This window comes from Canis lupus, chromosome 8, assembly GCF_003254725.2.
Source record: "Canis lupus dingo isolate Sandy chromosome 8, ASM325472v2, whole genome shotgun sequence".
NCBI lineage: Eukaryota > Metazoa > Chordata > Mammalia > Carnivora > Canidae > Canis > Canis lupus.
The window spans coordinates 9,270,812-9,285,644 of record NC_064250.1 but is presented as its reverse complement, the minus strand read 5'-3'; the positions used below and the strand labels follow the sequence as shown (position 1 = coordinate 9,285,644).

Sequence of the window (14,833 nt, the reverse complement as noted above, 5' to 3'; positions counted from 1 at the left end):
ATACACAACACTTTATCTATTTTCTTTCCTTTTTTCTTTTTTATCTTCATAAAAATGCTCTGATTGGAATCATCCTCATTTTACAGGTTAGGAAACTGTGACACAGAATTTAATAACAAGGCTGCATCGTTAGTAAATGGCAAAGGTCTGTTTGCTCCAAAACTCTTCTTTTCCCACTAGATCATAGTTCTACACCAGAAATCATTACAGTACAATGTATAGGGTTGCCTTAAGTATGGCATTTGCCACCTGGCCATGGAAAACACTGCACTTTTCAAAGTGAATTGGAAACATTACAGCTGTTTGTGTGTGGTTCCATTAATATAGAGAGTTAGTGGGGGTTTTGGAACATACCTTCCTCCCCAACACATACCTCCTTTTTGTTTATTCCGTAAGAGTGTTTGTTTTTTAATTCCTTTCTGAAAGTATTAGTTTGAAATATAAAAATGTTATGTAATTCTTCCCTATGTAGTGAATTTTAACTCTAAGATTAAATGTAAGTTGCCTGGGTCACACTGTTTACTACTAAATAGGGTCTCACTTAGAAGGCACAATTTCATTATTTCTGAATTGGATTATGTCTTTTTTTTTTAGATTTTATTTATTTATTCATGAGAGACAGAGAGAGAGGCAGAGACACAGGCAGAGGGAGAAGCAGGATCCCTGCAGGGAGCCCGATGTGGGACTTGATCCCAGGACCCCGGGATCCACACCCTGAGCTGAAGGCAGACGCTCAACCACTGAGCCACCCAGGCACCCCTGAAATTGGATTATGACTTATCTGTGTTCTTTAGCATTATCTTTGGTTAGCTCTGTGACCTTGGATAAGTTATGAAGGCTCTCTGAGCCTTTTTCTTTTTAAAATTGTGGAAGTATTTCCTGGTCTTCATGTTCTACCTGCTTATTGGATAGATCTATTGAAACAGAGTAAGCCAAACCTTTTGTAAGCTCTTCAACTCTATAAACATTTAACATACAGGCTAGTGATTCTCAGATTTTGGTTCATGAGAATTATCTGCTAATTGTATGAGTGCTGAGTGCAGAGTCCTGGGATTCACTCCTAGTGATTCTACTTCTGTGGATTTGGGGATTATAAACAGGCTGTTATAAAAAGAAGAAGTAGAAGAAGATTGTGCCAGTAAGCATATGAAATTTTATAATAAAAATATACATAAAACATCTCTGAGAGACTAATTTTCACCTGTTAAATCAGTAAAAATAAAAACAGTAGTACTTGGTATGGGGAAATTACTGTTCTTCTATGTTGTTGATGTGTTTATAAACTTGTAATCACCTAGAGAATTCCCTGGAGAATAGTGAGGGACTATGTATTAAAAGTCATAGAAATATTTTTGTCCTTTGTTTTTTTTATTATATATATTTTTATTTTTGTCCTTTGATTTACCAATTCCAGTTCTTTAATTTTTAAAAATGAAATCCCATGTGTACACAATCCTATGTGTGGGAATAATCAGTCATGTGTGTAGGAATAGCTGGTGCATTGTTGTTTGTGAAAGGAAACAAATTACAAACAACTCAAATATTTCACAGTAAGGAGTTGGGTGAATGAATTATGTTATATGTGTACAATGAAGAATTATGCAGACATTAAAATGTGGATGTAAAACTGTATTTTTATTTATTTGAAAGATGTTTGTAATATATAGTTAAGCGAAAAGGGTTTCTAAACACGTATAAAGTGAGGCAATTAAAATTTTGTGTGTATATATATATATATATATATATACATATATATATATATATATGTCTAGAAAGATACTCTAACCATCCAAAATGGCAAATGGTTTTCATTGGCTGATGAGATTATAGATGTTATCAATTTTAATAATGAAAAATTTACAAATTTTTATGATTGGAAAAATGTAAGAAAATAATTTTTTTGCTCTTAAAGGAAAAATATTTAGGGGATTTCATTATTGATAAATATCATTATTTTATCTCAGACTTTGTATCTGTAGCCCCTTTCATTCCCTCATTCTGGTTTCTTGGTTTGTTTTCTTCTAAGGTTCTTAAAAGAAGACTCATTTGCATGTTAGTTGTGGTTATAGAAGCCAAGGAGGTTCTTGCCCCTTTCCTGATTTCTCTATCTTTAATTCTCATGGTAAACTGGAATGTCTTAAAGCTCAGCCTTTTTAGAGGCTTTTGTGTAATGAAGGCCTAGCCATCATAATACAATGAACTTTAACTTGGTTGTCACATTATCTTGTTTTGTATTGTATTTGTCCAGCTTTATAACGGTATCTGAGGATTTGGCTGATGGCAGGAGAAATAAATTCTCTATTTTACTGATAGCTTACTGATTTTCCTGGAGAGAAAACCACCAGTATCAACTTCCTCTTTCTCTTGTTACTTAAGTAAATCATACTTTTAGGAGGCATGAACAAATCTAAGGTAGGCTGACAGTCTGAATGGGTTTGTGTGTGTGCATGTGTGTATATCTGCACATGCATGTAGAAGCTTTAATCCTGATGACTGAAAATGGTTAAAATAAAAAGACAAGTGTTGCTTGTTACAAGATATGGAAGCAACCTAAGTGTTAACCCATAGATGAATGGATGAAGAAGATGTTCTATATATACATACATATATACATACATACAGAGAACATTGTACGGCCATAAAAAAGGAATAAACTGGTGGTTGCCAAAGGAAAGAGGTCTAGGGAGTGGGCAAAATGGGTGAAGAGGAGTGAGTGATATAGCTTTCAGTTATGGAAGGTTTAAGTCATGGGTATAAAAGCTACCGCATAAGGAATATAGTCAATGATATTGTAATAATGTTGTATGGAGACAGTTGGTAGTTATATTTTCATGAACATAGCATAACATATAGAGATGTTGAATCACTATGTTCTACACCTGAAACTAATGTAACATTTTATGTCAAGTATACTCAAATAAAAAGAATTTGAAAATCTGATGCCTGGGAAGCATTAATGATAAAGATAAGAGTCAATAAATCTGGATTTAAGCTCTGACTTACTGTATTAGCTACATAAGAATATTATTTAAATTCTTTTTTTTTAAGATTTTATTTAATTTAGTCATGAGAAACACAGAGAGAGAGAGAGGGAGAGAGAGAGAGGCAGAGACACAGGCAGAGGGAGAAGCAGGCTCCTTGCTGGGAGCCCGACGTGGGACTGGGTCCTGAGTCTCAAGGATCCGCACCCTGAGCTGAAGGCAGGCACTCAACCACTGAGCCACCCAAGCGTCCCTATTTAAGTTCTTAAATATTCTGTTTTCTCATAAATGAAATAGAGATAATTGTTCCCATATTACTTTACAAGATTTGGAATATAATTCTGTCAGATACTTTGTCCTACTTTCATTCATTCATCCTCCAAAAATACATTGAGCACCTACTATATACTAGGCATTATTCTAGGCACATGGTCTGTCAATGCACAAAACAGAAAAAAAGCCCTCCTTCCTTACAGCTTACCTTCTAGCAGGTAGAGATAAATAATGAAAAATAAGCATAATAAATAGTAAATCATATAAAACATTAGTGTTATGGATAAAAGTAAAAGATATGGGTAAGAGAACTGAGAATGCTGTGGGTGGAGCAGAGTAGGGTGGTGGGTTGGGGAGCAGGTTGCAGTTTTTAATAGGGTGTCAGAGTGGACCTTCTGGAGAAGCTAACATTTGAGTGAGGATGAAAGAGTAGCCATATGGACTTGTGGACATGTGGGAGAAGAATGTAGCAGCCTGAGATGACAGCCAGGGCGAAAGTCCCATGGTGTTTGAGGGACAACTGGGAGACCACTTAGGATGGAGTGGAGAGAATGAGATGGAAAAAGCTAGGTATGGTCAGATCGCATCGGCCCGTGGGCTCCTTAAAGACTCTAGCTTTCCCTCCAAAGGAGACAGGAGCTGTTACAGGTTTGGAGAGTATAAGTGAGGTGACCTGATTAAGTTCTTAAAGGATCACTTCTGGCTGATGTGTGGTAACCAGACTGTGGGAGTAAGAATGGGAACAGAGGGCCCAGAGACGAGCTTTTATAGGAATTTAGTTGAGAGGTGGCAGTGGCCGAGTTGAGAGTGAGCGGTCTGCGTAGGGAGAATCATCCAGCAAGCACACAGAAATGAAGTTGTGTTTATTCTTATAAACATGGTGTTGAGCAAGAGGGTATCTACTTCTCATATTTTTTAAGGGCTTAGAATTTCAATAAATACTGTTATTTGAATGTATACTTTTTAATATCAAATATCTGGAAATTAAATGGGAACTCTTAGTTTTAGTTTATTTTTACTAAAGCTCTTTTGAAGAAATCGAAGTTTCAAGCTCAACAGAGATTGCTTTTGTGCCTCCTGACAGTACATGTAGCATATGATCCAGGGGTGGTTCAACATTGCCCTTGCTTTTTTGAGAAATTGAGCTGTCCCACCCACTATCACCCACTCTGTCCCCTCTCTGCTTTATAATCACCAAGTCTTGTCCATTGTGTTTTTGAGTGATATCTCAAATCTGACTACTGCTCTCCATTTTCACTATTAACCCCATGGTCCTAGACATCATCAGTTTTGCTTGTTTTTACAAGAATCCTCTTCCATTCTCTACTTATCACACAGAGAATTTTCTACAAATCCAAGCGTCATCAAATCACATCCCCGTGTAAAAACCTTCAGTGACTTCAGTAGATTAATTTCCACTGGCCCCTGTTCATTCTTAGCCTTCCTCTGTCCTGCTCTGCATCTCAGGAGGTGCAGACCACACCACCGGAAATCCTTTGGCTGCTAGCTTCCCACTGAAGATGTTATACTTTTTCCTGTGCCTAGGATGAAGCCCATAATCCATGATATTGGACAAAAATCTGCAAAGAGGGCCTTGCAGGGTGTGACCAATCTGCCCAGGAGACTCAGCTTGCCTCTCTTTCCATCTCTGGCTCTGACAGTTGCCTTTTAGTTCCTTAAAGACCCTGAGCCCCTCCTACCTCGAGTTCTTCTAATTCCTTCTCCCTGGACACTCTCCACTTTTCACTCATCTCATCCATGCTGAATGCTTCAGTTTTAATGTTGCTTCCTCAGAGAAACCTTACATAGTTATGTACTCCATTTCTCACTAAATGTTTCCTTTGTAGCAGGTGGCATGACTCTACATAAATATTCATGTATCTATTTGCATAATGTTTCTCTTCTCTGCTAGATTCTAGGCTTTGTGAGGTCAAAGATATGCAAGTTTTTGTTTATCTTTTAAATCTCTGCCTCAGAAATACTTGATCCATACAAAGTACTCACTAACTCAGTTACTGCCCAGAAAATGCATTCTGAAAGTGAAAGTAGCTTCGTGCATTGTTTTCAGTAACTATCAAGGAAATTTTAATGTGTTAGTGTATAGTCAGACCTAGGAGCAGAACTAGAGTTTCAAATTACAGCAAGAACTAGAATTAGAACCCAGGTGTCTGCATTCTTTTGTATGCTGGAACTGAACCTGATGAACCCAGCAGGACTATGTAGGAGCCTAAGAACCACATGCTAAAGAAAATATCAGCAAGACATTTCTCATCTTTCAGTTTTGAAGTGGAAAGAGTATATCATTTTTTTCATCTCATGTTTATTGTAACTTTTGTAACTGGAATTATTGACTCTTTTTGGTAACTTTAAGAACAAAGTTACATTTAACAAATAGAAGTGAGAGAGAGGGGGAAAGCTTTGGCACCAAATACCTGGGTGAAGATAAAAGAATGATATTAAAAAGACTTGAAAAACAAAACTAAAGCTATAGTTATTTGAAAAATTAAAAAATTCCAGTTAACTTTGGTCATTAACATCCTCAATAAAGTATAACTTGAAACAAGAGCATTTGGTTTTGCCATTAATAAACTGCTCTGTTATATGTGTTGAATGTATTAAAGTCTGATCTTTTACATTTTTGCTGTTATGAAACTTTACTTATTTTCTACTGGAAAATGGAAATGTCCTAAACTCTCAGAGTGGTATAGCTTAGTTTTATTTCATCAATTGTCTTTTTTTTTTTTTCATTTTAAAAAGTTCAAATTGTACGCTGAGAAGGTTTATCAATAGCCATTTCAGAAGCAGATAGATATGTTATTTAAATACATATGGTATTCTAAATATTTCAGATTTGTAAAGCTGAATGGAGTTTATTTTTAACTTTATGAAGAAATAGTCTTTCATGGACATATTTAATGATGCTTCTATTCCAAAATAACTTTTGTGGCTGTGACATTCTAGAAATAGATATGTTTGATGGAAATGTTGACAGATTCTTATTTGTGAGCAATGAATGAAGCCACCTAGAATTTTAGTGACTTCCCTTCCAATGAATGGCCATTCATATTTATTATTATCAATTCTAATAATAATCAGTTTTAGAATGCCAGCTGGGCACTGTAGAACATTTGTTGTGATCTCAATCTAATGAACCCACTTATAAAGTACCATTGTTTGGTACACAAAAGCAAGTGTACACCTGAGAAGATGATTCAGCCTTGAGCCTCTACCTTTTCCAGAAATTAATAATATGATAGAAGGTCAGGGAATATATGCATTAAGTCATTCTTGGCACTGCAAAGGAGGATGATTTGTGTAAGACTTTTATTTTGAAGTGTGTCAGCATGGAAATTGCAGAACAAACTCCTGAAAGAGAAAATGTCTAATACTTTTCTTTTTATATTCCTTTTTTCTTTTTCTTTCTTTTTCTTTTTTGTTGGTATGGATGGCCAGAAATGATTCCACATTTAGCAGAACAAGGCACAGAGGATTTTTCTTGATACGAAGAGAAACTTCCTCAACAGTTTGGCTAAGGTGTTTGGAAAACTTGAATCCTTAAATGAAAAGAGAAAATTCAGTAATTATTTATCTAGTATTTGCTGTGTACTTATCAAGGTATTACTCTTAATATGCTGGTGTGTTTTTAAATGAAGGAAAGAATGGTTGTGTGTGAAATGAAAGAACGTAATGTGCAAAAGAGCTGTGTGCGGAAAAAATACCTAGGGAATATGTGACCTTTAAGAAGTGTGTGATATAATATCCCCCACATATGAAGAGGACATGAAGTTTGGTGAAACTAAATAATTCTTAATTCATGCCAAAATGAAGTCGTAGCTATTAATATTCAAGGCAGTGAATTAAGTGATCTATTTGTCAGTATCAGTGTTGACAAATTTTGACAAAAGATTTTAAGAGATGAATAGAAAGTCCTTTAGAAGTTTTTATGGAAAATAATGGGTGGCCATTCCGTTGGGTGGCTGACCCTTGATTTCAGCTCAGGTCATGATCTCCGGGTCCTGGATTCCAGCCCTGCTGCTGGCTCCGCACTTAGTGGGGAGTCTGCTTGAGGATTTTCTTTCTCCTCTTTCCCCCTCAGTCCCTCCCCCTGCTCCCATGCTCTCTCTCTCAAATAAATCTAAAAAGTTTTTATAAAAAATAAATGAAGATTATTTTGATATACTTATATAGGTTTGTAATTATAAATACCTAGCTATGTAAACTTTCTTTCTGAATTTAATGCCATGAATATCTTTCTAGATATTTTTTAGAAACTATATTTTCTGTAAGGGCTAAAATAAAGGTTTGTTTTTTTTTTTTAATCTGAAAAGGGGATATAAAATTACTAAAAATTTACCATTCAGTAGTAAAAGCAGACTGTGGGAGACCGTGCCTTAGAGAAACAAAAAAACGGTAAGATCCTGTTCAGTTAGAGGGATCCTTGCAGAAGAGGTGTCCCCTGGAATAGACTGTGAAGAGGAACAGCTAATTTGTGTAAATGAAGATGGAGAAGGGAGAGGCGCTATGACTTCCAGTGATGGACTGTAATAGTATGATAGCCTACGTGTGTGTGCATGAGAGAGAGAAAAAGGAAAAGTGGTATCTATTTCACTTGTGGTTTTTGGTTACATGACTCAATTGGACAGAGGATTTTGCCATCCATAGTGGCTCTGCTTTATCTGATAAAATTCTACTCTATTTCTGATTTTTGCTTGAGTCTCTGAGCAGCCTGTATCTTGGCCACACCAATGATATTTATGCTCCTTTAAAGGATTTTTTCTACTCATTCATCTTATCTTTGTATCTTATTACATAGCTGTCTTTTGGGCACTCTGCTAGTATCCATTCACCATTTTTTTTTGCCCTGTGATAAGAGATATTGTATGTTGGTGCATTTCTTCCTTAATAAGTTCTGAGTGTCTAGAACAGTGCCTGGATATAAGTTAAAACTTATTATCACAGGTTAACTGTGACTGTGGTGGTTGCTAAAGTTTTCAGCCATATGAACCATCTGATTTTAGAACAGCACATCAGTTTCATAAGAGTACATATCTTTATCAGAGTATGCAGTGTCGTACAGCATTTAGGCTTCTTTTGTATAATTATAGGTTTCAATGTTTGCATTCTCATCTATCTGTAGACTAGCTAGGCAATGTCTTCTCTTGGAAGAGTTATTGCATTAGGAGATTTCATTCCCTTGGAAGTTACTTGGAATATTTTTATCTTTAGCCATTATGTTGAAAAAGATGGGGGGCAGGTCAAGGGGCTGCTTTCAGCCCAGTGATAGTCCTTTGAAATCATCTGAATTTTCTAAGGTTATTGTGGCACTTCCCTTCATTTGTTACATTGTCAGTTTTCTCACCTGTCCATCCATGCATCCATCTATCTCTCCATCTATTGATTTATTATCTTTCTGTCTCTATCATCTATCTATCCGTGTATCTACCATCTGTGTATCATCTATATTTTTCATCTATATCATCTGTCATATCTTTCAGATCTATCATCTGTTTCTCTATTTCTATTAGCTATCTGCTCTTCTCTGAATCTGTTCATCTATCATTCATCTATCCCAACACATACAACACACACACACGCACACATATTTATTTTAGGGTACCACTTATTAAGTCAGGTACTGGGTCACTTTTATTATTCTTTCCGGCATATCTTATAGATGAAGAATTAAGAGTCAGGTGGCCAGCTCTCTTGCTCAATTTTATTTTTTTATTTTTTATTTTTTGATTTTTATTTTTTTTAAGATTTTATTTATTTATTCATGAGAGACACAGAGAGGGAGAGAGGCAGAGACACAGGTAGAAGGAGAAGCAGGCTCCATGCGAGGAGCCCGATGTGGGACTCCATCACGGGTCTCCAGGATCACACCCTAGGCTGAAGGCGACGCTAAACTGCTGAGCCACCCAGGCTGCCCAATTTTATTTTATTTTTTAAAAAATATTTATTCTTGAGAGACACACAGAGAGAAGCAGAGATATAGGCAGAGGGAGAAGCAGGCTCCCTGTGGGGAGCCTGATGTGGGACTCAATCACAGGATCCAGGGATCACTACCTGAGTGGAAGGCAGATGCTCAATCACTGGGCCACCCAGGTGCCCTAAGAATTGAGTTTAAAGAGATTCTTTATTTGATGGGATTTTCACTTTCAAAAGATGCCATCGAGAGATTTATTCTTTTACTTATAACAGATTGGGAGAACTAATAAAAATTCTCTACAGTGAGGAAAAAATAAAATATTTGAAATATCTGAGCTAGTGAGAAACTAGCAGTTCTTTGCTTTATCTTAGGAGAACAGAATGGTGTCTGGTGAAAACTGCATTTGATAAAATATTGACAAAAGTATTAAAAGACTACTGTGGTAGTGTCAATACAATCATCTAGACATTTAAGACGTTCATATGCATACAGAAAATGGCACAAATCACTTGAGAACCTTATTAGAGAATTACCAAGGAAAGATTTTTCACTTATGTGATTTCCTGTGTTCTTCAGGGTTAACATTTGTCCAAAAGTTTCTCTTTTGGAGTCAAAGAGAACGCACAGGACTGGAGTTTATCTATGAGCTTCTTCACATTAGAATTCCCTAAATGCCTAGAGTATTGCCAGCTATTATCGCCATTCTCAGTGTGCAGCCTGGAGCCTATTTTTGTGCTTCTCATAATTTGGGAGGTGTGACAATGTTATATTATTTCACCTCCAAAGTGAACAGTTTTTTATAGTGAAATGATCTTAAATTATTTTATGCTAGGGTAGAATAGCATAGACCTTTGACTTTGTCACCATACTTTTTTTCCTTTAGTAGCACTTATCATATTATTGTCTTACCACAATGTAATTTTACATTTATTTGTGTGATTCTTGAATTGCTGTCTCCTCTGTTGGACTCTGTGTTCCACAAGGACGCCTTTTTGCTTCCTTTTATAGCCTTAAAGCCTAGGATGTATGTGTGTGCGCGTGCACACACACACACACACACACACACACGCATTCTCTCTCTCTTTGTAAATTCTTGTTGGATGAAGAATAGGACCTCTGAGAGACTTTTAGAGAAGGCTAGATAAGAACCCATTTTACAGCATCCCTGACCGCATTATTTTCTACATGCTCAAGAAGCCTATTAAAGGATGGAGTTTTCTTTAGCAGCCTATAGCTTTTAATTAATTAATTAGTGTATTTATTTAAAATATTTTATTTATTCATGGGAGACACAGAGAGAGAAGGAGAGAAGTAGAGACACAGGCAGAGGGAGAAGCGGGCAGGGAGCCCAATGTGGGACTCAATCCTGGGTCTCTGGGATCATGCCCCGGGCCAACGGCAGACACTCAGCCACTGAGCCACCCAGGCATCCGAGCAGCCTCTAGCTTTTAAATGATACCTTTTCCCATTTGGAAATCCTTCTTTGATTTACTTGAACATATTCATGACTAAAAGCACTTGGACATAATGACTTCTTGTCTGATTTTCTCCAAAATGTTTTTTTTTTCCTTGAAGAAAATAGCAACATATATCAAACACTTGCCTGTGTTTGCCGATGAGAAAATTGGAGTGAAGTCATTTTCTTATGATCACTTAGTTAATAATTAAAAGGAGGGTAGAAATTGTATTCTTTTATCTCTCTCTCTCTCTCTCTCTGTGTGTGTGTGTGTCTCTCTCTCTTGCAAAGAGGAAAATAACCACTTACTTAAGTGGTGATTCAGGTGCTTCTTTCTCAGGTGTGCAGTTATACTGCAAATGATATTGTTACTTCATTTTCAATACATAACTCTTTTATTCCTTTTTCAAATGTCCATGGCATTGGTCAGCACTTCAGAAAAAAAGCTTACTATGTGAACAACAGTATTTCTAGAAGAATACTCTTAGTGCCTCACTATTAGGTAATGATATTTATTCCTTGTTTCATATAGATTTTTCCCATGTAAATGGAAATTTTTTTTATCCCTACTACTAATAGATATTAGTATAAACATCTGTTAGTATTAAAGTACTGGTAGAGATTATTGTAACTACAAATCTTAATCTAAATTTGGATTCAGGAATATAGTCTTTCTAATTTATATCCAAAACATAATTGCCTTTAAAATAATAATTTCAATCATAGTAGGCTAGCAGTATTTATACTTTTAGATTGCATTAAAATTAAAACGAGTTTAAGAAAATAGTATCAAGGACTGGAGGTCTAATGCCTATAACTTTAGCAATGTTAATCTGAGGAGCACCCAAACGTGTAAAGGTTGTGGGGTGTTTGCACACATTAGGAACATAACAATTCAGGGGATAGAAGATATATTTCAGAGCTTTTGGTCACTATCACTACTTGAGTAATAAAGGGCTAGTTCTGCTCAGCTTTACTTACCACATTTTTTTTTTTTACCTTATTTCATCTTGTGCATTGTATGCCTTTTCTGTGTGAACTCTTTTTTAACCATTTTAGAAACAAGATTGAGTATGTATCAATAAATGCCATAAGAAAGTTAGAGTTGTAATAGTAGTAAGTTATGCCTTACCTAGGAACTGAATTTTGTTCTATCACTCCTCCACTTTTTTTCTATTTCATTGTTATATGGAGTTTTATTCCCGTTACTCACTTATGTTAACCCTGTTGGTCAATATGGATGTTACAGATTCCTTCAAATACCACTGTGATTTATTGTCCTGTTAACCTTGAATCATACCATTTAGGTCTGATTTGTTTTTCTTCTCATGAATGTATACACTTACTAATAGGTTATTAAAATATACCCTATGTTCCTGGTCTCAAGTGTTCCTTTATGGGATATCTTTCTAGTCTATTTTATGTAAAAATTGATCTATCTTTCTGCAGGTCTTCTTGCTTGATTATGTTGGTCCACTCATATGGGCATTTATTCATACATTGCCTCAGGTCTTATTCACTGGGGTTCATGTCACTTATGACATATTACATTATATTTGTAACTTAAGCTTATCTTCTTCATTTTGCAGTCTTTGAGAAAAAGCTCTTTCATATCCTTCAAGGAGCCTAGTGCCATTCCTTGTATAAATTAGGTGCTAGTTTTCTCATTTATTCTTGTCTTCACAGAACAGATAGTTTATTTAATGCTTATTTGAAATATTGCTCCTACTGCATCAGTGATATGGACATATTAAATATACCACATGTACAGATACAACACAGATCAAATCTTCATGTGTTATAGAGGGCATGCATTTTGTTGACTCCACATCATGTGCTGGTTGCACCCCTAGCAGGAGACCTGACCATCTTTGTGCAAGAGAAAGGAAAAGCAATAGTGGCATTAGGCTGTGTTAAAAGTATTCATGTCCACCCCTGGGACAGTAGTGATTGCTTTCTGGGGTTTTTCCTGGAGTTTGAGCTCAGAGTAAGCATTAAAACCATCCCTAAAAGATTTTATATTAACATTGGCAAGAAACAAACAATTGACATCAGGCATAAGTCTTAATTTGTGTTATGCTTTTGGCACATCATTGCTGGGAAAATTATGCTAATCCTCACCATCTGCAGCTACCAGATGTGCCATTGAGAGGTGCACAAGTTCCTTTCCAGAAAACTGCTCGATGTCGAATGTCAATCATTCCGGTTAAAATGACAGCACCTACCATCAGGGAAGGGAGAACAACTACAATTCATGTTTTTTCTTTACCATCACATACAAATCTGGATGATTAATACTGTGATAAATGTAGCTGACAGAGGAAAACTAACAAATGTAGCTGCTCAGTCCATCTTTTGTTCTGTTGCAAAATAGCTATGGAATCTGTTAAAGACTATCTCATTGAATATACATGTACAGTGGGTGTGGTTACATTCTGCTGACTGCATTACATTTCTTGGCTTGTATGGTTTATTATATTAAGAGAATTGGCTGGAAGGGCGTCAGCAGATGGTGCTAGGCACAGAGTAAGTTTTATCATTGTATGGTTTAGTATGCTTCCAGGAACTCTCTCCCAAATACGATTTTTGAAAATAAACTTGTTCATTTAAACACATTGACAGGTTCTTCCCTGAGATTCTTATATCATAAAACACATTGCCATCAATTTACCGGAACTATGATTTTGTTTCTTTTGGTTGGGAGAGAGGGAATAAGAGAGAGTAAGAAGTGGTGATTGTCAACTTTTATCTAAAAGCCTTTCCTGTTTTACCTGGATCTGGATATATCTACATTTAGACATAACAAGAATCCTTTATGTTCTGGTTTCATACCTCTTTAATTTTGGCAGCTACCGCTTAACATTACAAGAATGCCAGGGCACAGAATGCACGTTGAACTGTTGAACATACCAGGTACACCCTAAAATTCCATTGATTTCTCGAATATTAATGAATAACAGTGTATGCAGCGGCTGGACCTTACTATGAGCCTTCCTTGTTCAAGAATGTGTCAGAGTGGGGAGCAAGTGCCTTCCTCTCCTTGCCCTCATTCCTCCCTCAAGTTCCTGCCAGCTGCACCGTGCTATTGCCTCAAGAGGTTTTGTATGGACAGCAGAGTATTTTCTCATAGCTTAGGTATTCTATAAACTTGTTCCAATCATTGTATCAGAAAAAAAGTATATTTTGATTTAAATTAAAGTCCTTAGGAAGGGGGCATTCCCCCTTAACCCTGCTGTGAATGCTGTTCTTATTCAGGTTTTGTCAGGAAATGGGGCATTTTTTTAGTCATAATCATTTCTCCAGGCTGCCTTTGATAAATACCAAAAGGCACCCTTTTGTGCCATATTGGTATATGGTGTTCTTAAATTCTGAGTGCCTGGGAATTTATAAAGGAACATGAAGCGTCAGCTTAGTCCCAAATACAAGGAGTCCTCTGGAGGAGCAGGAAATAGTAAATGTTAAAAGAATTACACTATCATGCCTTGTTGAATAATAGTGTCCACTGAAAGTTCATCTCAGGGATAAATACAACTGTACATTTTGTTTTCTCGAGACTGAGGACTAGAGCCGACAAAGAAACATATTTTATGCAGTTTTCACTGATCTCTCTGCTTTTGCCCTGCCTGTTCCCACTGCGTAGAGACTTGTCACTTCACCTGTGCAAACCTGGACTCTACCTCAGGTCAAGTTTTACTCCTCAAGGCTTAACGTACCCATCTTCTTTGTGGAGTGCCTCTTTTTGATGTTTCAGGGAAGAATTCTGTGCTTGATTCCTTCTGCACCTCCACTCTCTTTCTCTTCTACTCTGAGCGAACCTCTCACATGATCTGGTGATAAGCTAGCATCTATCCTTATCACCTGACTGAAGTCCTCGAGGTGCTAAGACTGCTTTCTTTTTTGTGTTGTTAGATATATCTTTGAATCTGTCTCTGGAACATTATAGCACCTATTGAATATTGTCGAGAAAATAGATGGATAAATAATACTATGTTATTCTTATATGCAGGATGGTCATTTATGGAGAATCACCTTCGGTGTCTTTATCTTTAAGATTCATGAGAATATAACATTTTGGACTATAAAATGGCAGGTAAAATAATTTGTGCCTCTTTTAATTTTGAAATATGTAATAACGTGTTATCACTCATCTTGCTAACATTAGACTTGAGCTATTAATACATTGATGTATATGTT

The 14,833-nt window shown here is 36.3% G+C and overlaps 1 protein-coding gene across 4 annotated transcripts in view; it reads left to right on the top strand.

Moving 5' to 3' along the window:
- Positions 1-14,833, top strand: part of PRKD1 (protein kinase D1) — a 322,843-nt gene that overhangs the window by 30,650 nt on the left and 277,360 nt on the right. The gene's annotated exons all lie outside the window — the stretch shown is intronic.